Below are 25,720 nucleotides of genomic sequence, written 5' to 3'. Positions count from 1 at the left end.
CAAATATGCATCCGATCGCAGACTTTTATTACAAAAGGTTATGGGAGTTAACGCGGGCCGAAAAGTGATACTGCCAATGGGTCAGCGGAAAAGGAGGGAGTCACAGCACGGTCTCTCGCGCCGACTGGTCGTAATCTGCTGTGTTTTTTTCGGCATGTTGTCAACCTTCAGAAGATTTCAAAACATAGAGTGCATCCATCATAAATATCTGCAAACTAAAGTAAACAATTTAAGATTTGTCTCTACTCGTTGACTGTCTTTATATTAACAACGGAGAGCCGCTGCCACTGTGACTTGACGCGTTTCACTGAAAAATGCCCCACTTTTAATACGGTGGGCGGGGGCATCAGTTGCAACCCACATATTATTCTAAATGACTGAGTGTGAGGATATAACAATATCATAGGAGCTTCTTTTGCTTCTTCAGTAGTGGCACAGATGTGAAGTGATGCGGTACCGACTTGCACTGACACAACGGGCAAGGGCAAAGCCTGTGATTGAGCGTGAAATGGCGTTTGATGCACGCGGTTCTCTAGTGCCATATGCTGCCACAGCTGTTGGTTGCATTAAACAAGCACATCAGGGGAGAGCGCGAACGCAGTCCCCCACTACCAGAAATCTTGCAGTCGAGATTCCCACATTTGGGGAATTGGCAGAGGTCAGCTCAATCGGAGTGCAGTGACCGAGCCTCGCCCTGGGTGAACCACCTTCTTGATCATGGTATCTCCCCTGCCAGGTAAGTATGACTTGTACACCTCACACACAGGGGCCTCATTCACGGTCATACGATGATAGGTGATGGTGCTGGCAATGTATAGCAATGACCAGTCCAGAACCACACACTATAAAGGCTCTGATAATCTACAGGACGCTAATATACAAGAGACACTTTTGTAGTGAGACTGAACAAAACTTGTTCACATTTTACTTGAGAGAAATGGGCACATATCTCATCACGCCATGCTGTATATCCATAGTAAAAGCTAAGCTAACATGGCCAGGCTGTCCATTGATCGCCAATAAATGAGGCAAAAACCTAAGTGAGTTCACACCAGACAAAGATAAATGACACTGCAATCAAGTGTTGTTTGATCTGCATTTAAAAGAAAAAAGTCAGCGGAAAGACTAAAAAACAGGCCTGTCTCCTCACATTAGAGACACGGCGTGATCCGCCCGCTGCTGCCACCTATTGGTCTGGAGTGTGAACAACACTTTGTTAAAAATATATCCACATGCTTCTCTGTTTGAAACTAAAGGAAAGAAGAAAATAATATTATAAATAAAAGCGCAACCATATGAAGAGTGTTTGCCTTTCTTTTGACATATCGGCACAGACCCGACTGTGGCAAACAGCGGCAGAAATTATGCAGAGTGGATTTTCACGTTGGGGGAATGGATCTATTCATCTGACTGAACTGGCAGCTAGTGGTCTCACTCAACAGGTACCGGTTCAATTCATTTTACAGTGAGATGCATGTAACAGGTCCTCAAAAGGAAAGTGCCAGACAGTGGCGAAAAGTTCAAACACGGCCAAAGTTCCAAAAAGAGAAGTTGGGCAAGTGTGTAAATGATGCCATAGCGCATGACTATTAGAAATGCGCACCTGGTAGAGGGGCTCAGTCAACACATACGCAATTTGCACGCTAGCATGGCGAAAACAAGAAATCAAGGCGAGGGCACATTAGAGACACGTCCTACGTGGTCTGTTTTCAACACGTTGAGGGAGGGGGGTGCACCGTTTCTGGAAGTGCTGCAATACCAGGTCGATGCGTGGAGTGGACGGGGCAAGCCCCTTTTCCATCTCCCTGTTCCAAAAAGCAATTTAATATATGGTCCCCGGGTAGGGGACGTATCGGATATTAAACTGATAAGAACAGATACTACACTTGATCTTAGCCAAAAGGCCGAGAAGCGATACTGACTGCTGAGTGAAGTGGGAGACTCAGTCTCCTCATTGAGACTCTAGCTCGCGGGTTCAATATGATTTCGATCGCTACAAAAACACACGGCAGACTGTGAACGTGAAGTTCGATGTTTTATGACTGATGGGCAACACAAATATGCATCTGATCGCAGACTTTTATTACAAAAGGTTATGGGAGTTAACGCGGGCCGAAAAGTGATACTGCCAATGGGTCAGCGGAAAAGGAGGGAGTCACAGCACGGTCTCTCGCGCCGACTGGTCGTAATCTGCTGTGTTTTTTTCGGCATGTTGTCAACCTTCAGAAGATTTCAAAACATAGAGTGCATCCATCATAAATATCTGCAAACTAAAGTAAACAATTTAAGATTTGTCTCTACTCGTTGACTGTCTTTATATTAACAACGGAGAGCCGCTGCCACTGTGACTTGACGCGTTTCACTGAAAAATGCCCCACTTTTAATACGGTGGGCGGGGGCATCAGTTGCAACCCACATATTATTCTAAATGACTGAGTGTGAGGATATAACAATATCATAGGAGCTTGTTTTGCTTCTTCAGTAGTGGCACAGATGTGAAGTGATGCGGTACCGACTTGCACTGACACAACGGGCAAGGGCAAAGCCTGTGATTGAGCGTGAAATGGCGTTTGATGCACGCAGTTCTCTAGTGCCATATGCTGCCACAGCTGTTGGTTGCATTAAACAAGCACATCAGGGGAGAGCGCGAACGCAGTCCCCCACTACCAGAAATTATGCAGTCCAGATTCCCACATTTGGGGAATTGGCAGAGGTCAGCTCAATCGGAGTGCAGTGACCGAGCCTCGCCCTGGGTGAACCACCTTCTTGATCATGGTATCTCCCCTGCCAGGTAAGTATGACTTGTACACCTCACACACAGGGGCCTCATTCACGGTCATACGATGATAGGTGATGGTGCTGGCAATGTATAGCAATGACCAGTCCAGAACCACACACTATAAAGGCTCTGATAATCTACAGGACGCTAATATACAAGAGACACTTTTGTAGTGAGACTGAACAAAACTTGTTCACATTTTACTTGAGAGAAATGGGCACATATCTCATCACGCCATGCTGTATATCCATAGTAAAAGCTAAGCTAACATGGCCAGGCTGTCCATTGATCGCCAATAAATGAGGCAAAAACCTAAGTGAGTTCACACCAGACAAAGATAAATGACACTGCAATCAAGTGTTGTTTGATCTGCATTTAAAAGAAAAAAGTCAGCGGAAAGACTAAAAAACAGGCCTGTCTCCTCACATTAGAGACACGGCGTGATCCGCCCGCTGCTGCCACCTATTGGTCTGGAGTGTGAACAACACTTTGTTAAAAATATATCCACATGCTTCTCTGTTTGAAACTAAAGGAAAGAAGAAAATAATATTATAAATAAAAGCGCAACCATATGAAGAGTGTTTGCCTTTCTTTTGACATATCGGCACAGACCCGACTGTGGCAAACAGCGGCAGAAATTATGCAGAGTGGATTTTCACGTTGGGGGAATGGATCTATTCATCTGACTGAACTGGCAGCTAGTGGTCTCACTCAACAGGTACCGGTTCAATTCATTTTACAGTGAGATGCATGTAACAGGTCCTCAAAAGGAAAGTGCCAGACAGTGGCGAAAAGTTCAAACACGGCCAAAGTTCCAAAAAGAGAAGTTGGGCAAGTGTGTAAATGATGCCATAGCGCATGACTATTAGAAATGCGCACCTGGTAGAGGGGCTCAGTCAACACATACGCAATTTGCACGCTAGCATGGCGAAAACAAGAAATCAAGGCGAGGGCACATTAGAGACACGTCCTACGTGGTCTGTTTTCAACACGTTGAGGGAGAGGGGTGCACCGTTTCTGGAAGTGCTGCAATACCAGGTCGATGCGTGGAGTGGACGGGGCAAGCCCCTTTTCCATCTCCCTGTTCCAAAAAGCAATTTAATATATGGTCCCCGGGTAGGGGACGTATCGGATATTAAACTGATAAGAACAGATACTACACTTGATCTTAGCCAAAAGGCCGAGAAGCGATACTGACTGCTGAGTGAAGTGGGAGACTCAGTCTCCTCATTGAGACTCTAGCTCGCGGGTTCAATATGATTTCGATCGCTACAAAAACACACGGCAGACTGTGAACGTGAAGTTCGATGTTTTATGACTGATGGGCAACACAAATATGCATCCGATCGCAGACTTTTATTACAAAAGGTTATGGGAGTTAACGCGGGCCGAAAAGTGATACTGCCAATGGGTCAGCGGAAAAGGAGGGAGTCACAGCACGGTCTCTCGCGCCGACTGGTCGTAATCTGCTGTGTTTTTTTCGGCATGTTGTCAACCTTCAGAAGATTTCAAAACATAGAGTGCATCCATCATAAATATCTGCAAACTAAAGTAAACAATTTAAGATTTGTCTCTACTCGTTGACTGTCTTTATATTAACAACGGAGAGCCGCTGCCACTGTGACTTGACGCGTTTCACTGAAAAATGCCCCACTTTTAATACGGTGGGCGGGGGCATCAGTTGCAACCCACATATTATTCTAAATGACTGAGTGTGAGGATATAACAATATCATAGGAGCTTGTTTTGCTTCTTCAGTAGTGGCACAGATGTGAAGTGATGCGGTACCGACTTGCACTGACACAACGGGCAAGGGCAAAGCCTGTGATTGAGCGTGAAATGGCGTTTGATGCACGCAGTTCTCTAGTGCCATATGCTGCCACAGCTGTTGGTTGCATTAAACAAGCACATCAGGGGAGAGCGCGAACGCAGTCCCCCACTACCAGAAATTATGCAGTCCAGATTCCCACATTTGGGGAATTGGCAGAGGTCAGCTCAATCGGAGTGCAGTGACCGAGCCTCGCCCTGGGTGAACCACCTTCTTGATCATGGTATCTCCCCTGCCAGGTAAGTATGACTTGTACACCTCACACACAGGGGCCTCATTCACGGTCATACGATGATAGGTGATGGTGCTGGCAATGTATAGCAATGACCAGTCCAGAACCACACACTATAAAGGCTCTGATAATCTACAGGACGCTAATATACAAGAGACACTTTTGTAGTGAGACTGAACAAAACTTGTTCACATTTTACTTGAGAGAAATGGGCACATATCTCATCACACCATGCTGTATATCCATAGTAAAAGCTAAGCTAACATGGCCAGGCTGTCCATTGATCGCCAATAAATGAGGCAAAAACCTAAGTGAGTTCACACCAGACAAAGATAAATGACACTGCAATCAAGTGTTGTTTGATCTGCATTTAAAAGAAAAAAGTCAGCGGAAAGACTAAAAAACAGGCCTGTCTCCTCACATTAGAGACACGGCGTGATCCGCCCGCTGCTGCCACCTATTGGTCTGGAGTGTGAACAACACTTTGTTAAAAATATATCCACATGCTTCTCTGTTTGAAACTAAAGGAAAGAAGAAAATAATATTATAAATAAAAGCGCAACCATATGAAGAGTGTTTGCCTTTCTTTTGACATATCGGCACAGACCCGACTGTGGCAAACAGCGGCAGAAATTATGCAGAGTGGATTTTCACGTTGGGGGAATGGATCTATTCATCTGACTGAACTGGCAGCTAGTGGTCTCACTCAACAGGTACCGGTTCAATTCATTTTACAGTGAGATGCATGTAACAGGTCCTCAAAAGGAAAGTGCCAGACAGTGGCGAAAAGTTCAAACACGGCCAAAGTTCCAAAAAGAGAAGTTGGGCAAGTGTGTAAATGATGCCATAGCGCATGACTATTAGAAATGCGCACCTGGTAGAGGGGCTCAGTCAACACATACGCAATTTGCACGCTAGCATGGCGAAAACAAGAAATCAAGGCGAGGGCACATTAGAGACACGTCCTACGTGGTCTGTTTTCAACACGTTGAGGGAGGGGGGTGCACCGTTTCTGGAAGTGCTGCAATACCAGGTCGATGCGTGGAGTGGACGGGGCAAGCCCCTTTTCCATCTCCCTGTTCCAAAAAGCAATTTAATATATGGTCCCCGGGTAGGGGACGTATCGGATATTAAACTGATAAGAACAGATACTACACTTGATCTTAGCCAAAAGGCCGAGAAGCGATACTGACTGCTGAGTGAAGTGGGAGACTCAGTCTCCTCATTGAGACTCTAGCTCGCGGGTTCAATATGATTTCGATCGCTACAAAAACACACGGCAGACTGTGAACGTGAAGTTCGATGTTTTATGACTGATGGGCAACACAAATATGCATCCGATCGCAGACTTTTATTACAAAAGGTTATGGGAGTTAACGCGGGCCGAAAAGTGATACTGCCAATGGGTCAGCGGAAAAGGAGGGAGTCACAGCACGGTCTCTCGCGCCGACTGGTCGTAATCTGCTGTGTTTTTTTCGGCATGTTGTCAACCTTCAGAAGATTTCAAAACATAGAGTGCATCCATCATAAATATCTGCAAACTAAAGTAAACAATTTAAGATTTGTCTCTACTCGTTGACTGTCTTTATATTAACAACGGAGAGCCGCTGCCACTGTGACTTGACGCGTTTCACTGAAAAATGCCCCACTTTTAATACGGTGGGCGGGGGCATCAGTTGCAACCCACATATTATTCTAAATGACTGAGTGTGAGGATATAACAATATCATAGGAGCTTGTTTTGCTTCTTCAGTAGTGGCACAGATGTGAAGTGATGCGGTACCGACTTGCACTGACACAACGGGCAAGGGCAAAGCCTGTGATTGAGCGTGAAATGGCGTTTGATGCACGCGGTTCTCTAGTGCCATATGCTGCCACAGCTGTTGGTTGCATTAAACAAGCACATCAGGGGAGAGCGCGAACGCAGTCCCCCACTACCAGATTGCAGTCCAGATTCCCACATTTGGGGAATTCGCAGAGGTCAGCTCAATCGGAGTGCAGTGACCGAGCCTCGCCCTGGGTGAACCACCTTCTTGATCATGGTATCTCCCCTGCCAGGTAAGTATGACTTGTACACCTCACACACAGGGGCCTCATTCACGGTCATACGATGATAGGTGATGGTGCTGGCAATGTATAGCAATGACCAGTCCAGAACCACACACTATAAAGGCTCTGATAATCTACAGGACGCTAATATACAAGAGACACTTTTGTAGTGAGACTGAACAAAACTTGTTCACATTTTACTTGAGAGAAATGGGCACATATCTCATCACGCCATGCTGTATATCCATAGTAAAAGCTAAGCTAACATGGCCAGGCTGTCCATTGATCGCCAATAAATGAGGCAAAAACCTAAGTGAGTTCACACCAGACAAAGATAAATGACACTGCAATCAAGTGTTGTTTGATCTGCATTTAAAAGAAAAAAGTCAGCGGAAAGACTAAAAAACAGGCCTGTCTCCTCACATTAGAGACACGGCGTGATCCGCCCGCTGCTGCCACCTATTGGTCTGGAGTGTGAACAACACTTTGTTAAAAATATATCCACATGCTTCTCTGTTTGAAACTAAAGGAAAGAAGAAAATAATATTATAAATAAAAGCGCAACCATATGAAGAGTGTTTGCCTTTCTTTTGACATATCGGCACAGACCCGACTGTGGCAAACAGCGGCAGAAATTATGCAGAGTGGATTTTCACGTTGGGGGAATGGATCTATTCATCTGACTGAACTGGCAGCTAGTGGTCTCACTCAACAGGTACCGGTTCAATTCATTTTACAGTGAGATGCATGTAACAGGTCCTCAAAAGGAAAGTGCCAGACAGTGGCGAAAAGTTCAAACACGGCCAAAGTTCCAAAAAGAGAAGTTGGGCAAGTGTGTAAATGATGCCATAGCGCATGACTATTAGAAATGCGCACCTGGTAGAGGGGCTCAGTCAACACATACGCAATTTGCACGCTAGCATGGCGAAAACAAGAAATCAAGGCGAGGGCACATTAGAGACACGTCCTACGTGGTCTGTTTTCAACACGTTGAGGGAGGGGGGTGCACCGTTTCTGGAAGTGCTGCAATACCAGGTCGATGCGTGGAGTGGACGGGGCAAGCCCCTTTTCCATCTCCCTGTTCCAAAAAGCAATTTAATATATGGTCCCCGGGTAGGGGACGTATCGGATATTAAACTGATAAGAACAGATACTACACTTGATCTTAGCCAAAAGGCCGAGAAGCGATACTGACTGCTGAGTGAAGTGGGAGACTCAGTCTCCTCATTGAGACTCTAGCTCGCGGGTTCAATATGATTTCGATCGCTACAAAAACACACGGCAGACTGTGAACGTGAAGTTCGATGTTTTATGACTGATGGGCAACACAAATATGCATCTGATCGCAGACTTTTATTACAAAAGGTTATGGGAGTTAACGCGGGCCGAAAAGTGATACTGCCAATGGGTCAGCGGAAAAGGAGGGAGTCACAGCACGGTCTCTCGCGCCGACTGGTCGTAATCTGCTGTGTTTTTTTCGGCATGTTGTCAACCTTCAGAAGATTTCAAAACATAGAGTGCATCCATCATAAATATCTGCAAACTAAAGTAAACAATTTAAGATTTGTCTCTACTCGTTGACTGTCTTTATATTAACAACGGAGAGCCGCTGCCACTGTGACTTGACGCGTTTCACTGAAAAATGCCCCACTTTTAATACGGTGGGCGGGGGCATCAGTTGCAACCCACATATTATTCTAAATGACTGAGTGTGAGGATATAACAATATCATAGGAGCTTCTTTTGCTTCTTCAGTAGTGGCACAGATGTGAAGTGATGCGGTACCGACTTGCACTGACACAACGGGCAAGGGCAAAGCCTGTGATTGAGCGTGAAATGGCGTTTGATGCACGCGGTTCTCTAGTGCCATATGCTGCCACAGCTGTTGGTTGCATTAAACAAGCACATCAGGGGAGAGCGCGAACGCAGTCCCCCACTACCAGAAATCATGCAGTCGAGATTCCCACATTTGGGGAATTGGCAGAGGTCAGCTCAATCGGAGTGCAGTGACCGAGCCTCGCCCTGGGTGAACCACCTTCTTGATCATGGTATCTCCCCTGCCAGGTAAGTATGACTTGTACACCTCACACACAGGGGCCTCATTCACGGTCATACGATGATAGGTGATGGTGCTGGCAATGTATAGCAATGACCAGTCCAGAACCACACACTATAAAGGCTCTGATAATCTACAGGACGCTAATATACAAGAGACACTTTTGTAGTGAGACTGAACAAAACTTGTTCACATTTTACTTGAGAGAAATGGGCACATATCTCATCACGCCATGCTGTATATCCATAGTAAAAGCTAAGCTAACATGGCCAGGCTGTCCATTGATCGCCAATAAATGAGGCAAAAACCTAAGTGAGTTCACACCAGACAAAGATAAATGACACTGCAATCAAGTGTTGTTTGATCTGCATTTAAAAGAAAAAAGTCAGCGGAAAGACTAAAAAACAGGCCTGTCTCCTCACATTAGAGACACGGCGTGATCCGCCCGCTGCTGCCACCTATTGGTCTGGAGTGTGAACAACACTTTGTTAAAAATATATCCACATGCTTCTCTGTTTGAAACTAAAGGAAAGAAGAAAATAATATTATAAATAAAAGCGCAACCATATGAAGAGTGTTTGCCTTTCTTTTGACATATCGGCACAGACCCGACTGTGGCAAACAGCGGCAGAAATTATGCAGAGTGGATTTTCACGTTGGGGGAATGGATCTATTCATCTGACTGAACTGGCAGCTAGTGGTCTCACTCAACAGGTACCGGTTCAATTCATTTTACAGTGAGATGCATGTAACAGGTCCTCAAAAGGAAAGTGCCAGACAGTGGCGAAAAGTTCAAACACGGCCAAAGTTCCAAAAAGAGAAGTTGGGCAAGTGTGTAAATGATGCCATAGCGCATGACTATTAGAAATGCGCACCTGGTAGAGGGGCTCAGTCAACACATACGCAATTTGCACGCTAGCATGGCGAAAACAAGAAATCAAGGCGAGGGCACATTAGAGACACGTCCTACGTGGTCTGTTTTCAACACGTTGAGGGAGGGGGGTGCACCGTTTCTGGAAGTGCTGCAATACCAGGTCAATGCGTGGAGTGGACGGGGCAAGCCCCTTTTCCATCTCCCTGTTCCAAAAAGCAATTTAATATATGGTCCCCAGGTAGGGGACGTATCGGATATTAAACTGATAAGAACAGATACTACACTTGATCTTAGCCAAAAGGCCGAGAAGCGATACTGACTGCTGAGTGAAGTGGGAGACTCAGTCTCCTCATTGAGACTCTAGCTCGCGGGTTCAATATGATTTCGATCGCTACAAAAACACACGGCAGACTGTGAACGTGAAGTTCGATGTTTTATGACTGATGGGCAACACAAATATGCATCCGATCGCAGACTTTTATTACAAAAGGTTATGGGAGTTAACGCGGGCCGAAAAGTGATACTGCCAATGGGTCAGCGGAAAAGGAGGGAGTCACAGCACGGTCTCTCGCGCCGACTGGTCGTAATCTGCTGTGTTTTTTTCGGCATGTTGTCAACCTTCAGAAGATTTCAAAACATAGAGTGCATCCATCATAAATATCTGCAAACTAAAGTAAACAATTTAAGATTTGTCTCTACTCGTTGACTGTCTTTATATTAACAACGGAGAGCCGCTGCCACTGTGACTTGACGCGTTTCACTGAAAAATGCCCCACTTTTAATACGGTGGGCGGGGGCATCAGTTGCAACCCACATATTATTCTAAATGACTGAGTGTGAGGATATAACAATATCATAGGAGCTTCTTTTGCTTCTTCAGTAGTGGCACAGATGTGAAGTGATGCGGTACCGACTTGCACTGACACAACGGGCAAGGGCAAAGCCTGTGATTGAGCGTGAAATGGCGTTTGATGCACGCGGTTCTCTAGTGCCATATGCTGCCACAGCTGTTGGTTGCATTAAACAAGCACATCAGGGGAGAGCGCGAACGCAGTCCCCCACTACCAGAAATCATGCAGTCGAGATTCCCACATTTGGGGAATTGGCAGAGGTCAGCTCAATCGGAGTGCAGTGACCGAGCCTCGCCCTGGGTGAACCACCTTCTTGATCATGGTATCTCCCCTGCCAGGTAAGTATGACTTGTACACCTCACACACAGGGGCCTCATTCACGGTCATACGATGATAGGTGATGGTGCTGGCAATGTATAGCAATGACCAGTCCAGAACCACACACTATAAAGGCTCTGATAATCTACAGGACGCTAATATACAAGAGACACTTTTGTAGTGAGACTGAACAAAACTTGTTCACATTTTACTTGAGAGAAATGGGCACATATCTCATCACGCCATGCTGTATATCCATAGTAAAAGCTAAGCTAACATGGCCAGGCTGTCCATTGATCGCCAATAAATGAGGCAAAAACCTAAGTGAGTTCACACCAGACAAAGATAAATGACACTGCAATCAAGTGTTGTTTGATCTGCATTTAAAAGAAAAAAGTCAGCGGAAAGACTAAAAAACAGGCCTGTCTCCTCACATTAGAGACACGGCGTGATCCGCCCGCTGCTGCCACCTATTGGTCTGGAGTGTGAACAACACTTTGTTAAAAATATATCCACATGCTTCTCTGTTTGAAACTAAAGGAAAGAAGAAAATAATATTATAAATAAAAGCGCAACCATATGAAGAGTGTTTGCCTTTCTTTTGACATATCGGCACAGACCCGACTGTGGCAAACAGCGGCAGAAATTATGCAGAGTGGATTTTCACGTTGGGGGAATGGATCTATTCATCTGACTGAACTGGCAGCTAGTGGTCTCACTCAACAGGTACCGGTTCAATTCATTTTACAGTGAGATGCATGTAACAGGTCCTCAAAAGGAAAGTGCCAGACAGTGGCGAAAAGTTCAAACACGGCCAAAGTTCCAAAAAGAGAAGTTGGGCAAGTGTGTAAATGATGCCATAGCGCATGACTATTAGAAATGCGCACCTGGTAGAGGGGCTCAGTCAACACATACGCAATTTGCACGCTAGCATGGCGAAAACAAGAAATCAAGGCGAGGGCACATTAGAGACACGTCCTACGTGGTCTGTTTTCAACACGTTGAGGGAGGGGGGTGCACCGTTTCTGGAAGTGCTGCAATACCAGGTCGATGCGTGGAGTGGACGGGGCAAGCCCCTTTTCCATCTCCCTGTTCCAAAAAGCAATTTAATATATGGTCCCCAGGTAGGGGACGTATCGGATATTAAACTGATAAGAACAGATACTACACTTGATCTTAGCCAAAAGGCCGAGAAGCGATACTGACTGCTGAGTGAAGTGGGAGACTCAGTCTCCTCATTGAGACTCTAGCTCGCGGGTTCAATATGATTTCGATCGCTACAAAAACACACGGCAGACTGTGAACGTGAAGTTCGATGTTTTATGACTGATGGGCAACACAAATATGCATCCGATCGCAGACTTTTATTACAAAAGGTTATGGGAGTTAACGCGGGCCGAAAAGTGATACTGCCAATGGGTCAGCGGAAAAGGAGGGAGTCACAGCACGGTCTCTCGCGCCGACTGGTCGTAATCTGCTGTGTTTTTTTCGGCATGTTGTCAACCTTCAGAAGATTTCAAAACATAGAGTGCATCCATCATAAATATCTGCAAACTAAAGTAAACAATTTAAGATTTGTCTCTACTCGTTGACTGTCTTTATATTAACAACGGAGAGCCGCTGCCACTGTGACTTGACGCGTTTCACTGAAAAATGCCCCACTTTTAATACGGTGGGCGGGGGCATCAGTTGCAACCCACATATTATTCTAAATGACTGAGTGTGAGGATATAACAATATCATAGGAGCTTCTTTTGCTTCTTCAGTAGTGGCACAGATGTGAAGTGATGCGGTACCGACTTGCACTGACACAACGGGCAAGGGCAAAGCCTGTGATTGAGCGTGAAATGGCGTTTGATGCACGCGGTTCTCTAGTGCCATATGCTGCCACAGCTGTTGGTTGCATTAAACAAGCACATCAGGGGAGAGCGCGAACGCAGTCCCCCACTACCAGAAATCTTGCAGTCGAGATTCCCACATTTGGGGAATTGGCAGAGGTCAGCTCAATCGGAGTGCAGTGACCGAGCCTCGCCCTGGGTGAACCACCTTCTTGATCATGGTATCTCCCCTGCCAGGTAAGTATGACTTGTACACCTCACACACAGGGGCCTCATTCACGGTCATACGATGATAGGTGATGGTGCTGGCAATGTATAGCAATGACCAGTCCAGAACCACACACTATAAAGGCTCTGATAATCTACAGGACGCTAATATACAAGAGACACTTTTGTAGTGAGACTGAACAAAACTTGTTCACATTTTACTTGAGAGAAATGGGCACATATCTCATCACGCCATGCTGTATATCCATAGTAAAAGCTAAGCTAACATGGCCAGGCTGTCCATTGATCGCCAATAAATGAGGCAAAAACCTAAGTGAGTTCACACCAGACAAAGATAAATGACACTGCAATCAAGTGTTGTTTGATCTGCATTTAAAAGAAAAAAGTCAGCGGAAAGACTAAAAAACAGGCCTGTCTCCTCACATTAGAGACACGGCGTGATCCGCCCGCTGCTGCCACCTATTGGTCTGGAGTGTGAACAACACTTTGTTAAAAATATATCCACATGCTTCTCTGTTTGAAACTAAAGGAAAGAAGAAAATAATATTATAAATAAAAGCGCAACCATATGAAGAGTGTTTGCCTTTCTTTTGACATATCGGCACAGACCCGACTGTGGCAAACAGCGGCAGAAATTATGCAGAGTGGATTTTCACGTTGGGGGAATGGATCTATTCATCTGACTGAACTGGCAGCTAGTGGTCTCACTCAACAGGTACCGGTTCAATTCATTTTACAGTGAGATGCATGTAACAGGTCCTCAAAAGGAAAGTGCCAGACAGTGGCGAAAAGTTCAAACACAGCCAAAGTTCCAAAAAGAGAAGTTGGGCAAGTGTGTAAATGATGCCATAGCGCATGACTATTAGAAATGCGCACCTGGTAGAGGGGCTCAGTCAACACATACGCAATTTGCACGCTAGCATGGCGAAAACAAGAAATCAAGGCGAGGGCACATTAGAGACACGTCCTACGTGGTCTGTTTTCAACACGTTGAGGGAGGGGGGTGCACCGTTTCTGGAAGTGCTGCAATACCAGGTCAATGCGTGGAGTGGACGGGGCAAGCCCCTTTTCCATCTCCCTGTTCCAAAAAGCAATTTAATATATGGTCCCCAGGTAGGGGACGTATCGGATATTAAACTGATAAGAACAGATACTACACTTGATCTTAGCCAAAAGGCCGAGAAGCGATACTGACTGCTGAGTGAAGTGGGAGACTCAGTCTCCTCATTGAGACTCTAGCTCGCGGGTTCAATATGATTTCGATCGCTACAAAAACACACGGCAGACTGTGAACGTGAAGTTCGATGTTTTATGACTGATGGGCAACACAAATATGCATCCGATCGCAGACTTTTATTACAAAAGGTTATGGGAGTTAACGCGGGCCGAAAAGTGATACTGCCAATGGGTCAGCGGAAAAGGAGGGAGTCACAGCACGGTCTCTCGCGCCGACTGGTCGTAATCTGCTGTGTTTTTTTCGGCATGTTGTCAACCTTCAGAAGATTTCAAAACATAGAGTGCATCCATCATAAATATCTGCAAACTAAAGTAAACAATTTAAGATTTGTCTCTACTCGTTGACTGTCTTTATATTAACAACGGAGAGCCGCTGCCACTGTGACTTGACGCGTTTCACTGAAAAATGCCCCACTTTTAATACGGTGGGCGGGGGCATCAGTTGCAACCCACATATTATTCTAAATGACTGAGTGTGAGGATATAACAATATCATAGGAGCTTCTTTTGCTTCTTCAGTAGTGGCACAGATGTGAAGTGATGCGGTACCGACTTGCACTGACACAACGGGCAAGGGCAAAGCCTGTGATTGAGCGTGAAATGGCGTTTGATGCACGCGGTTCTCTAGTGCCATATGCTGCCACAGCTGTTGGTTGCATTAAACAAGCACATCAGGGGAGAGCGCGAACGCAGTCCCCCACTACCAGAAATCATGCAGTCGAGATTCCCACATTTGGGGAATTGGCAGAGGTCAGCTCAATCGGAGTGCAGTGACCGAGCCTCGCCCTGGGTGAACCACCTTCTTGATCATGGTATCTCCCCTGCCAGGTAAGTATGACTTGTACACCTCACACACAGGGGCCTCATTCACGGTCATACGATGATAGGTGATGGTGCTGGCAATGTATAGCAATGACCAGTCCAGAACCACACACTATAAAGGCTCTGATAATCTACAGGACGCTAATATACAAGAGACACTTTTGTAGTGAGACTGAACAAAACTTGTTCACATTTTACTTGAGAGAAATGGGCACATATCTCATCACGCCATGCTGTATATCCATAGTAAAAGCTAAGCTAACATGGCCAGGCTGTCCATTGATCGCCAATAAATGAGGCAAAAACCTAAGTGAGTTCACACCAGACAAAGATAAATGACACTGCAATCAAGTGTTGTTTGATCTGCATTTAAAAGAAAAAAGTCAGCGGAAAGACTAAAAAACAGGCCTGTCTCCTCACATTAGAGACACGGCGTGATCCGCCCGCTGCTGCCACCTATTGGTCTGGAGTGTGAACAACACTTTGTTAAAAATATATCCACATGCTTCTCTGTTTGAAACTAAAGGAAAGAAGAAAATAATATTATAAATAAAAGCGCAACCATATGAAGAGTGTTTGCCTTTCTTTTGACATATCGGCACAGACCCGACTGTGGCAAACAGCGGCAGAAATTATGCAGAGTGGATTTTCACGTTGGGGGAATGGATCTATTCATCTGACTGAACTGGCAGCTAGTGGTCTCACTCAACAGGTACCGGTTCAATTCATTTTACAGTGAGATGCATGTAACAGGTCCTCAAAAGGAAAGTGCCAGACAGTGGCGAAAAGTTCAAACACGGCCAAAGTTCCAAAAAGAGAAGTTGGGCAAGTGTGTAAATGATGCCATAGCGCATGACTATTAGAAATGCGCACCTGGTAGAGGGGCTCAGTCAACACATACGCAATTTGCACGCTAGCATGGCGAAAACAAGAAATCAAGGCGAGGGCACATTAGAGACACGTCCTACGTGGTCTGTTTTCAACACGTTGAGGGAGGGGGGTGCACCGTTTCTGGAAGTGCTGCAATACCAGGTCGATGCGTGGAGTGGACGGGGCAAGCCCCTTTTCCATCTCCCTGTTCCAAAAAGCAATTTAATATATGGTCCCCAGGTAGGGGACGTATCGGATATTAAACTGATAAGAACAGATACTACACTTGATCTTAGCCAAAAGGCCGAGAAGCGATACTGACTGCTGAGTGAAGTGGGAGACTCAGTCTCCTCATTGAGACTCTAGCTCGCGGGTTCAATATGATTTCGATCGCTACAAAAACACACGGCAGACTGTGAACGTGAAGTTCGATGTTTTATGACTGATGGGCAACACAAATATGCATCCGATCGCAGACTTTTATTACAAAAGGTTATGGGAGTTAACGCGGGCCGAAAAGTGATACTGCCAATGGGTCAGCGGAAAAGGAGGGAGTCACAGCACGGTCTCTCGCGCCGACTGGTCGTAATCTGCTGTGTTTTTTTCGGCATGTTGTCAACCTTCAGAAGATTTCAAAACATAGAGTGCATCCATCATAAATATCTGCAAACTAAAGTAAACAATTTAAGATTTGTCTCTACTCGTTGACTGTCTTTATATTAACAACGGAGAGCCGCTGCCACTGTGACTTGACGCGTTTCACTGAAAAATGCCCCACTTTTAATACGGTGGGCGGGGGCATCAGTTGCAACCCACATATTATTCTAAATGACTGAGTGTGAGGATATAACAATATCATAGGAGCTTGTTTTGCTTCTTCAGTAGTGGCACAGATGTGAAGTGATGCGGTACCGACTTGCACTGACACAACGGGCAAGGGCAAAGCCTGTGATTGAGCGTGAAATGGCGTTTGATGCACGCGGTTCTCTAGTGCCATATGCTGCCACAGCTGTTGGTTGCATTAAACAAGCACATCAGGGGAGAGCGCGAACGCAGTCCCCCACTACCAGAAATTATGCAGTCCAGATTCCCACATTTGGGGAATTGGCAGAGGTCAGCTCAATCGGAGTGCAGTGACCGAGCCTCGCCCTGGGTGAACCACCTTCTTGATCATGGTATCTCCCCTGCCAGGTAAGTATGACTTGTACACCTCACACACAGGGGCCTCATTCACGGTCATACGATGATAGGTGATGGTGCTGGCAATGTATAGCAATGACCAGTCCAGAACCACACACTATAAAGGCTCTGATAATCTACGGGACGCTAATATACAAGAGACACTTTTGTAGTGAGACTGAACAAAACTTGTTCACATTTTACTTGAGAGAAATGGGCACATATCTCATCACGCCATGCTGTATATCCATAGTAAAAGCTAAGCTAACATGGCCAGGCTGTCCATTGATCGCCAATAAATGAGGCAAAAACCTAAGTGAGTTCACACCAGACAAAGATAAATGACACTGCAATCAAGTGTTGTTTGATCTGCATTTAAAAGAAAAAAGTCAGCGGAAAGACTAAAAAACAGGCCTGTCTCCTCACATTAGAGACACGGCGTGATCCGCCCGCTGCTGCCACCTATTGGTCTGGAGTGTGAACAACACTTTGTTAAAAATATATCCACATGCTTCTCTGTTTGAAACTAAAGGAAAGAAGAAAATAATATTATAAATAAAAGCGCAACCATATGAAGAGTGTTTGCCTTTCTTTTGACATATCGGCACAGACCCGACTGTGGCAAACAGCGGCAGAAATTATGCAGAGTGGATTTTCACGTTGGGGGAATGGATCTATTCATCTGACTGAACTGGCAGCTAGTGGTCTCACTCAACAGGTACCGGTTCAATTCATTTTACAGTGAGATGCATGTAACAGGTCCTCAAAAGGAAAGTGCCAGACAGTGGCGAAAAGTTCAAACACGGCCAAAGTTCCAAAAAGAGAAGTTGGGCAAGTGTGTAAATGATGCCATAGCGCATGACTATTAGAAATGTGCACCTGGTAGAGGGGCTCAGTCAACACATACGCAATTTGCACGCTAGCATGGCGAAAACAAGAAATCAAGGCGAGGGCACATTAGAGACACGTCCTACGTGGTCTGTTTTCAACACGTTGAGGGAGGGGGGTGCACCGTTTCTGGAAGTGCTGCAATACCAGGTCGATGCGTGGAGTGGACGGGGCAAGCCCCTTTTCCATCTCCCTGTTCCAAAAAGCAATTTAATATATGGTCCCCGGGTAGGGGACGTATCGGATATTAAACTGATAAGAACAGATACTACACTTGATCTTTGCCAAAAGGCCGAGAAGCGATACTGACTGCTGAGTGAAGTGGGAGACTCAGTCTCCTCATTGAGACTCTAGCTCGCGGGTTCAATATGATTTCGATCGCTACAAAAACACACGGCAGACTGTGAACGTGAAGTTCGATGTTTTATGACTGATGGGCAACACAAATATGCATCCGATCGCAGACTTTTATTACAAAAGGTTATGGGAGTTAACGCGGGCCGAAAAGTGATACTGCCAATGGGTCAGCGGAAAAGGAGGGAGTCACAGCACGGTCTCTCGCGCCGACTGGTCGTAATCTGCTGTGTTTTTTTCGGCATGTTGTCAACCTTCAGAAGATTTCAAAACATAGAGTGCATCCATCATAAATATCTGCAAACTAAAGTAAACAATTTAAGATTTGTCTCTACTCGTTGACTGTCTTTATATTAACAACGGAGAGCCGCTGCCACTGTGACTTGACGCGTTTCACTGAAAAATGCCCCACTTTTAATACGGTGGGCGGGGGCATCAGTTGCAACCCACATATTATTCTAAATGACTGAGTGTGAGGATATAACAATATCATAGGAGCTTGTTTTGCTTCTTCAGTAGTGGCACAGATGTGAAGTGATGCGGTACCGACTTGCACTGACACAACGGGCAAGGGCAAAGCCTGTGATTGAGCGTGAAATGGCGTTTGATGCACGCGGTTCTCTAGTGCCATATGCTGCCACAGCTGTTGGTTGCATTAAACAAGCACATCAGGGGAGAGCGCGAACGCAGTCCCCCACTACCAGAAATCTTGCAGTCGAGATTCCCACATTTGGGGAATTGGCAGAGGTCAGCTCAATCGGAGTGCAGTGACCGAGCCTCGCCCTGGGTGAACCACCTTCTTGATCATGGTATCTCCCCTGCCAGGTAAGTATGACTTGTACACCTCACACACAGGGGCCTCATTCACGGTCATACGATGATAGGTGATGGTGCTGGCAATGTATAGCAATGACCAGTCCAGAACCACACACTATAAAGGCTCTGATAATCTACAGGACGCTAATATACAAGAGACACTTTTGTAGTGAGACTGAACAAAACTTGTTCACATTTTACTTGAGAGAAATGGGCACATATCTCATCACGCCATGCTGTATATCCATAGTAAAAGCTAAGCTAACATGGCCAGGCTGTCCATTGATCGCCAATAAATGAGGCAAAAACCTAAGTGAGTTCACACCAGACAAAGATAAATGACACTGCAATCAAGTGTTGTTTGATCTGCATTTAAAAGAAAAAAGTCAGCGGAAAGACTAAAAAACAGGCCTGTCTCCTCACATTAGAGACACGGCGTGATCCGCCCGCTGCTGCCACCTATTGGTCTGGAGTGTGAACAACACTTTGTTAAAAATATATCCACATGCTTCTCTGTTTGAAACTAAAGGAAAGAAGAAAATAATATTATAAATAAAAGCGCAACCATATGAAGAGTGTTTGCCTTTCTTTTGACATATCGGCACAGACCCGACTGTGGCAAACAGCGGCAGAAATTATGCAGAGTGGATTTTCACGTTGGGGGAATGGATCTATTCATCTGACTGAACTGGCAGCTAGTGGTCTCACTCAACAGGTACCGGTTCAATTCATTTTACAGTGAGATGCATGTAACAGGTCCTCAAAAGGAAAGTGCCAGACAGTGGCGAAAAGTTCAAACACGGCCAAAGTTCCAAAAAGAGAAGTTGGGCAAGTGTGTAAATGATGCCATAGCGCATGACTATTAGAAATGCGCACCTGGTAGAGGGGCTCAGTCAACACATACGCAATTTGCACGCTAGCATGGCGAAAACAAGAAATCAAGGCGAGGGCACATTAGAGACACGTCCTACGTGGTCTGTTTTCAACACGTTGAGGGAGGGGGGTGCACCGTTTCTGGAAGTGCTGCAATACCAGGTCGATGCGTGGAGTGGACGGGGCAAGCCCCTTTTCCATCTCCCTGTTCCAAAAAGCAATTTAATATATGGTCCCCGGGTAGGGGACGTATCGGATATTAAACTGATAAGAACAGATACTACACTTGATCTTAGCCAAAAGGCCGAGAAGCGATACTGACTGCTGAGTGAAGTGGGAGACTCAGTCTCCTCATTGAGACTCTAGCTCGCGGGTTCAATATGATTTCGATCGCTACAAAAACACACGGCAGACTGTGAACGTGAAGTTCGATGTTTTATGACTGATGGGCAACACAAATATGCATCTGATCGCAGACTTTTATTACAAAAGGTTATGGGAGTTAACGCGGGCCGAAAAGTGATACTGCCAATGGGTCAGCGGAAAAGGAGGGAGTCACAGCACGGTCTCTCGCGCCGACTGGTCGTAATCTGCTGTGTTTTTTTCGGCATGTTGTCAACCTTCAGAAGATTTCAAAACATAGAGTGCATCCATCATAAATATCTGCAAACTAAAGTAAACAATTTAAGATTTGTCTCTACTCGTTGACTGTCTTTATATTAACAACGGAGAGCCGCTGCCACTGTGACTTGACGCGTTTCACTGAAAAATGCCCCACTTTTAATACGGTGGGCGGGGGCATCAGTTGCAACCCACATATTATTCTAAATGACTGAGTGTGAGGATATAACAATATCATAGGAGCTTCTTTTGCTTCTTCAGTAGTGGCACAGATGTGAAGTGATGCGGTACCGACTTGCACTGACACAACGGGCAAGGGCAAAGCCTGTGATTGAGCGTGAAATGGCGTTTGATGCACGCAGTTCTCTAGTGCCATATGCTGCCACAGCTGTTGGTTGCATTAAACAAGCACATCAGGGGAGAGCGCGAACGCAGTCCCCCACTACCAGAAATTATGCAGTCCAGATTCCCACATTTGGGGAATTGGCAGAGGTCAGCTCAATCGGAGTGCAGTGACCGAGCCTCGCCCTGGGTGAACCACCTTCTTGATCATGGTATCTCCCCTGCCAGGTAAGTATGACTTGTACACCTCACACACAGGGGCCTCATTCACGGTCATACGATGATAGGTGATGGTGCTGGCAATGTATAGCAATGACCAGTCCAGAACCACACACTATAAAGGCTCTGATAATCTACAGGACGCTAATATACAAGAGACACTTTTGTAGTGAGACTGAACAAAACTTGTTCACATTTTACTTGAGAGAAATGGGCACATATCTCATCACGCCATGCTGTATATCCATAGTAAAAGCTAAGCTAACATGGCCAGGCTGTCCATTGATCGCCAATAAATGAGGCAAAAACCTAAGTGAGTTCACACCAGACAAAGATAAATGACACTGCAATCAAGTGTTGTTTGATCTGCATTTAAAAGAAAAAAGTCAGCGGAAAGACTAAAAAACAGGCCTGTCTCCTCACATTAGAGACACGGCGTGATCCGCCCGCTGCTGCCACCTATTGGTCTGGAGTGTGAACAACACTTTGTTAAAAATATATCCACATGCTTCTCTGTTTGAAACTAAAGGAAAGAAGAAAATAATATTATAAATAAAAGCGCAACCATATGAAGAGTGTTTGCCTTTCTTTTGACATATCGGCACAGACCCGACTGTGGCAAACAGCGGCAGAAATTATGCAGAGTGGATTTTCACGTTGGGGGAATGGATCTATTCATCTGACTGAACTGGCAGCTAGTGGTCTCACTCAACAGGTACCGGTTCAATTCATTTTACAGTGAGATGCATGTAACAGGTCCTCAAAAGGAAAGTGCCAGACAGTGGCGAAAAGTTCAAACACGGCCAAAGTTCCAAAAAGAGAAGTTGGGCAAGTGTGTAAATGATGCCATAGCGCATGACTATTAGAAATGCGCACCTGGTAGAGGGGCTCAGTCAACACATACGCAATTTGCACGCTAGCATGGCGAAAACAAGAAATCAAGGCGAGGGCACATTAGAGACACGTCCTACGTGGTCTGTTTTCAACACGTTGAGGGAGGGGGGTGCACCGTTTCTGGAAGTGCTGCAATACCAGGTCGATGCGTGGAGTGGACGGGGCAAGCCCCTTTTCCATCTCCCTGTTCCAAAAAGCAATTTAATATATGGTCCCCGGGTAGGGGACGTATCGGATATTAAACTGATAAGAACAGATACTACACTTGATCTTAGCCAAAAGGCCGAGAAGCGATACTGACTGCTGAGTGAAGTGGGAGACTCAGTCTCCTCATTGAGACTCTAGCTCGCGGGTTCAATATGATTTCGATCGCTACAAAAACACACGGCAGACTGTGAACGTGAAGTTCGATGTTTTATGACTGATGGGCAACACAAATATGCATCCGATCGCAGACTTTTATTACAAAAGGTTATGGGAGTTAACGCGGGCCGAAAAGTGATACTGCCAATGGGTCAGCGGAAAAGGAGGGAGTCACAGCACGGTCTCTCGCGCCGACTGGTCGTAATCTGCTGTGTTTTTTTCGGCATGTTGTCAACCTTCAGAAGATTTCAAAACATAGAGTGCATCCATCATAAATATCTGCAAACTAAAGTAAACAATTTAAGATTTGTCTCTACTCGTTGACTGTCTTTATATTAACAACGGAGAGCCGCTGCCACTGTGACTTGACGCGTTTCACTGAAAAATGCCCCACTTTTAATACGGTGGGCGGGGGCATCAGTTGCAACCCACATATTATTCTAAATGACTGAGTGTGAGGATATAACAATATCATAGGAGCTTGTTTTGCTTCTTCAGTAGTGGCACAGATGTGAAGTGATGCGGTACCGACTTGCACTGACACAACGGGCAAGGGCAAAGCCTGTGATTGAGCGTGAAATGGCGTTTGATGCACGCGGTTCTCTAGTGCCATATGCTGCCACAGCTGTTGGTTGCATTAAACAAGCACATCAGGGGAGAGCGCGAACGCAGTCCCCCACTACCAGAAATTATGCAGTCCAGATTCCCACATTTGGGGAATTCGCAGAGGTCAGCTCAATCGGAGTGCAGTGACCGAGCCTCGCCCTGGGTGAACCACCTTCTTGATCATGGTATCTCCCCTGCCAGGTAAGTATGACTTGTACACCTCACACACAGGGGCCTCATTCACGGTCATACGATGATAGGTGATGGTGCTGGCAATGTATAGCAATGACCAGTCCAGAACCACACACTATAAAGGCTCTGATAATCTACAGGACGCTAATATACAAGAGACACTTTTGTAGTGAGACTGAACAAAACTTGTTCACATTTTACTTGAGAGAAATGGACACATATCTCATCACACCATGCTGTATATCCATAGTAAAAGCTAAGCTAACATGGCCAGGCTGTCCATTGATCGCCAATAAATGAGGCAAAAACCTAAGTGAGTTCACACCAGACAAAGATAAATGACACTGCAATCAAGTGTTGTTTGATCTGCATTTAAAAGAAAAAAGTCAGCAGAAAGACTAAAAAACAGGCCTGTCTCCTCACATTAGAGACACGGCGTGATCCGCCCGCTGCTGCCACCTATTGGTCTGGAGTGTGAACAACACTTTGTTAAAAATATATCCACATGCTTCTCTGTTTGAAACTAAAGGAAAGAAGAAAATAATATTATAAATAAAAGCGCAACCATATGAAGAGTGTTTGCCTTTCTTTTGACATATCGGCACAGACCCGACTGTGGCAAACAGCGGCAGAAATTATGCAGAGTGGATTTTCACGTTGGGGGAATGGATCTATTCATCTGACTGAACTGGCAGCTAGTGGTCTCACTCAACAGGTACCGGTTCAATTCATTTTACAGTGAGATGCATGTAACAGGTCCTCAAAAGGAAAGTGCCAGACAGTGGCGAAAAGTTCAAACACGGCCAAAGTTCCAAAAAGAGAAGTTGGGCAAGTGTGTAAATGATGCCATAGCGCATGACTATTAGAAATGCGCACCTGGTAGAGGGGCTCAGTCAACACATACGCAATTTGCACGCTAGCATGGCGAAAACAAGAAATCAAGGCGAGGGCACATTAGAGACACGTCCTACGTGGTCTGTTTTCAACACGTTGAGGGAGGGGGGTGCACCGTTTCTGGAAGTGCTGCAATACCAGGTCGATGCGTGGAGTGGACGGGGCAAGCCCCTTTTCCATCTCCCTGTTCCAAAAAGCAATTTAATATATGGTCCCCGGGTAGGGGACGTATCGGATATTAAACTGATAAGAACAGATACTACACTTGATCTTAGCCAAAAGGCCGAGAAGCGATACTGACTGCTGAGTGAAGTGGGAGACTCAGTCTCCTCATTGTGACTCTAGCTCGCGGGTTCAATATGATTTCGATCGCTACAAAAACACACGGCAGACTGTGAACGTGAAGTTCGATGTTTTATGACTGATGGGCAACACAAATATGCATCCGATCGCAGACTTTTATTACAAAAGGTTATGGGAGTTAACGCGGGCCGAAAAGTGATACTGCCAATGGGTCAGCGGAAAAGGAGGGAGTCACAGCACGGTCTCTCGCGCCGACTGGTCGTAATCTGCTGTGTTTTTTTCGGCATGTTGTCAACCTTCAGAAGATTTCAAAACATACAGTGCATCCATCATAAATATCTGCAAACTAAAGTAAACAATTTAAGATTTGTCTCTACTCGTTGACTGTCTTTATATTAACAACGGAGAGCCGCTGCCACTGTGACTTGACGCGTTTCACTGAAAAATGCCCCACTTTTAATACGGTGGGCGGGGGCATCAGTTGCAACCCACATATTATTCTAAATGACTGAGTGTGAGGATATAACAATATCATAGGAGCTTCTTTTGCTTCTTCAGTAGTGGCACAGATGTGAAGTGATGCGGTACCGACTTGCACTGACACAACGGGCAAGGGCAAAGCCTGTGATTGAGCGTGAAATGGCGTTTGATGCACGCGGTTCTCTAGTGCCATATGCTGCCACAGCTGTTGGTTGCATTAAACAAGCACATCAGGGGAGAGCGCGAACGCAGTCCCCCACTACCAGAAATCATGCAGTCGAGATTCCCACATTTGGGGAATTCGCAGAGGTCAGCTCAATCGGAGTGCAGTGACCGAGCCTCGCCCTGGGTGAACCACCTTCTTGATCATGGTATCTCCCCTGCCAGGTAAGTATGACTTGTACACCTCACACACAGGGGCCTCATTCACGGTCATACGATGATAGGTGATGGTGCTGGCAATGTATAGCAATGACCAGTCCAGAACCACACACTATAAAGGCTCTGATAATCTACAGGACGCTAATATACAAGAGACACTTTTGTAGTGAGACTGAACAAAACTTGTTCACATTTTACTTGAGAGAAATGGGCACATATCTCATCACGCCATGCTGTATATCCATAGTAAAAGCTAAGCTAACATGGCCAGGCTGTCCATTGATCGCCAATAAATGAGGCAAAAACCTAAGTGAGTTCACACCAGACAAAGATA

General features: G+C 45.6%; 25 non-coding genes across 25 annotated transcripts; all 25 read right to left on the bottom strand.

Annotated features, from left to right (window-relative positions):
- Positions 1 to 580: 580 nt before the first annotated feature.
- On the bottom strand, positions 581 to 744 carry LOC144463127 (U1 spliceosomal RNA). The gene has a single exon (XR_013491269.1). It is a non-coding gene; the product is annotated as a U1 spliceosomal RNA (small nuclear RNA).
- Positions 745 to 1,725: 981 nt separating this feature from the next.
- LOC144463336 (U2 spliceosomal RNA) lies at positions 1,726 to 1,916 on the bottom strand. Its single transcript, XR_013491478.1, has one exon. It is a non-coding gene; the product is annotated as a U2 spliceosomal RNA (small nuclear RNA).
- A 719-nt stretch (positions 1,917 to 2,635) lies between these two features.
- LOC144463025 (U1 spliceosomal RNA) lies at positions 2,636 to 2,799 on the bottom strand. Its single transcript, XR_013491167.1, has one exon. It is a non-coding gene; the product is annotated as a U1 spliceosomal RNA (small nuclear RNA).
- Positions 2,800 to 3,780: 981 nt separating this feature from the next.
- LOC144463313 (U2 spliceosomal RNA) lies at positions 3,781 to 3,971 on the bottom strand. The gene has a single exon (XR_013491455.1). It is a non-coding gene; the product is annotated as a U2 spliceosomal RNA (small nuclear RNA).
- A 719-nt stretch (positions 3,972 to 4,690) lies between these two features.
- Positions 4,691 to 4,854, bottom strand: LOC144463024 (U1 spliceosomal RNA). The gene has a single exon (XR_013491166.1). It is a non-coding gene; the product is annotated as a U1 spliceosomal RNA (small nuclear RNA).
- A 981-nt stretch (positions 4,855 to 5,835) lies between these two features.
- On the bottom strand, positions 5,836 to 6,026 carry LOC144463335 (U2 spliceosomal RNA). Its single transcript, XR_013491477.1, has one exon. It is a non-coding gene; the product is annotated as a U2 spliceosomal RNA (small nuclear RNA).
- A 719-nt stretch (positions 6,027 to 6,745) lies between these two features.
- Positions 6,746 to 6,905, bottom strand: LOC144463150 (U1 spliceosomal RNA). The gene has a single exon (XR_013491292.1). It is a non-coding gene; the product is annotated as a U1 spliceosomal RNA (small nuclear RNA).
- Positions 6,906 to 7,886: 981 nt separating this feature from the next.
- LOC144463334 (U2 spliceosomal RNA) lies at positions 7,887 to 8,077 on the bottom strand. The gene has a single exon (XR_013491476.1). It is a non-coding gene; the product is annotated as a U2 spliceosomal RNA (small nuclear RNA).
- Positions 8,078 to 8,796: 719 nt separating this feature from the next.
- On the bottom strand, positions 8,797 to 8,960 carry LOC144463108 (U1 spliceosomal RNA). Its single transcript, XR_013491250.1, has one exon. It is a non-coding gene; the product is annotated as a U1 spliceosomal RNA (small nuclear RNA).
- A 981-nt stretch (positions 8,961 to 9,941) lies between these two features.
- LOC144463341 (U2 spliceosomal RNA) lies at positions 9,942 to 10,132 on the bottom strand. Its single transcript, XR_013491483.1, has one exon. It is a non-coding gene; the product is annotated as a U2 spliceosomal RNA (small nuclear RNA).
- Positions 10,133 to 10,851: 719 nt separating this feature from the next.
- Positions 10,852 to 11,015, bottom strand: LOC144463107 (U1 spliceosomal RNA). Its single transcript, XR_013491249.1, has one exon. It is a non-coding gene; the product is annotated as a U1 spliceosomal RNA (small nuclear RNA).
- A 981-nt stretch (positions 11,016 to 11,996) lies between these two features.
- On the bottom strand, positions 11,997 to 12,187 carry LOC144463295 (U2 spliceosomal RNA). The gene has a single exon (XR_013491436.1). It is a non-coding gene; the product is annotated as a U2 spliceosomal RNA (small nuclear RNA).
- Positions 12,188 to 12,906: 719 nt separating this feature from the next.
- On the bottom strand, positions 12,907 to 13,070 carry LOC144463126 (U1 spliceosomal RNA). Its single transcript, XR_013491268.1, has one exon. It is a non-coding gene; the product is annotated as a U1 spliceosomal RNA (small nuclear RNA).
- Positions 13,071 to 14,051: 981 nt separating this feature from the next.
- LOC144463340 (U2 spliceosomal RNA) lies at positions 14,052 to 14,242 on the bottom strand. The gene has a single exon (XR_013491482.1). It is a non-coding gene; the product is annotated as a U2 spliceosomal RNA (small nuclear RNA).
- A 719-nt stretch (positions 14,243 to 14,961) lies between these two features.
- Positions 14,962 to 15,125, bottom strand: LOC144463106 (U1 spliceosomal RNA). Its single transcript, XR_013491248.1, has one exon. It is a non-coding gene; the product is annotated as a U1 spliceosomal RNA (small nuclear RNA).
- A 981-nt stretch (positions 15,126 to 16,106) lies between these two features.
- LOC144463294 (U2 spliceosomal RNA) lies at positions 16,107 to 16,297 on the bottom strand. Its single transcript, XR_013491435.1, has one exon. It is a non-coding gene; the product is annotated as a U2 spliceosomal RNA (small nuclear RNA).
- Positions 16,298 to 17,016: 719 nt separating this feature from the next.
- On the bottom strand, positions 17,017 to 17,180 carry LOC144463023 (U1 spliceosomal RNA). The gene has a single exon (XR_013491165.1). It is a non-coding gene; the product is annotated as a U1 spliceosomal RNA (small nuclear RNA).
- A 981-nt stretch (positions 17,181 to 18,161) lies between these two features.
- On the bottom strand, positions 18,162 to 18,352 carry LOC144463391 (U2 spliceosomal RNA). Its single transcript, XR_013491533.1, has one exon. It is a non-coding gene; the product is annotated as a U2 spliceosomal RNA (small nuclear RNA).
- Positions 18,353 to 19,071: 719 nt separating this feature from the next.
- Positions 19,072 to 19,235, bottom strand: LOC144463125 (U1 spliceosomal RNA). The gene has a single exon (XR_013491267.1). It is a non-coding gene; the product is annotated as a U1 spliceosomal RNA (small nuclear RNA).
- Positions 19,236 to 20,216: 981 nt separating this feature from the next.
- LOC144463333 (U2 spliceosomal RNA) lies at positions 20,217 to 20,407 on the bottom strand. The gene has a single exon (XR_013491475.1). It is a non-coding gene; the product is annotated as a U2 spliceosomal RNA (small nuclear RNA).
- Positions 20,408 to 21,126: 719 nt separating this feature from the next.
- LOC144463021 (U1 spliceosomal RNA) lies at positions 21,127 to 21,290 on the bottom strand. Its single transcript, XR_013491163.1, has one exon. It is a non-coding gene; the product is annotated as a U1 spliceosomal RNA (small nuclear RNA).
- Positions 21,291 to 22,271: 981 nt separating this feature from the next.
- On the bottom strand, positions 22,272 to 22,462 carry LOC144463331 (U2 spliceosomal RNA). Its single transcript, XR_013491473.1, has one exon. It is a non-coding gene; the product is annotated as a U2 spliceosomal RNA (small nuclear RNA).
- A 719-nt stretch (positions 22,463 to 23,181) lies between these two features.
- On the bottom strand, positions 23,182 to 23,345 carry LOC144463091 (U1 spliceosomal RNA). Its single transcript, XR_013491233.1, has one exon. It is a non-coding gene; the product is annotated as a U1 spliceosomal RNA (small nuclear RNA).
- Positions 23,346 to 24,326: 981 nt separating this feature from the next.
- LOC144463330 (U2 spliceosomal RNA) lies at positions 24,327 to 24,517 on the bottom strand. The gene has a single exon (XR_013491472.1). It is a non-coding gene; the product is annotated as a U2 spliceosomal RNA (small nuclear RNA).
- Positions 24,518 to 25,236: 719 nt separating this feature from the next.
- Positions 25,237 to 25,400, bottom strand: LOC144463054 (U1 spliceosomal RNA). The gene has a single exon (XR_013491196.1). It is a non-coding gene; the product is annotated as a U1 spliceosomal RNA (small nuclear RNA).
- Between the last annotated feature and the right edge of the window lie 320 nt (positions 25,401 to 25,720).

The sequence above is a fragment of the Epinephelus lanceolatus genome, chromosome 4 (assembly GCF_041903045.1).
Source record: "Epinephelus lanceolatus isolate andai-2023 chromosome 4, ASM4190304v1, whole genome shotgun sequence".
Taxonomy (NCBI): domain Eukaryota; kingdom Metazoa; phylum Chordata; class Actinopteri; order Perciformes; family Serranidae; genus Epinephelus; species Epinephelus lanceolatus.
Note: the sequence above shows the minus strand (reverse complement) of the source record. Positions and strands in the feature narration are given on the sequence as shown.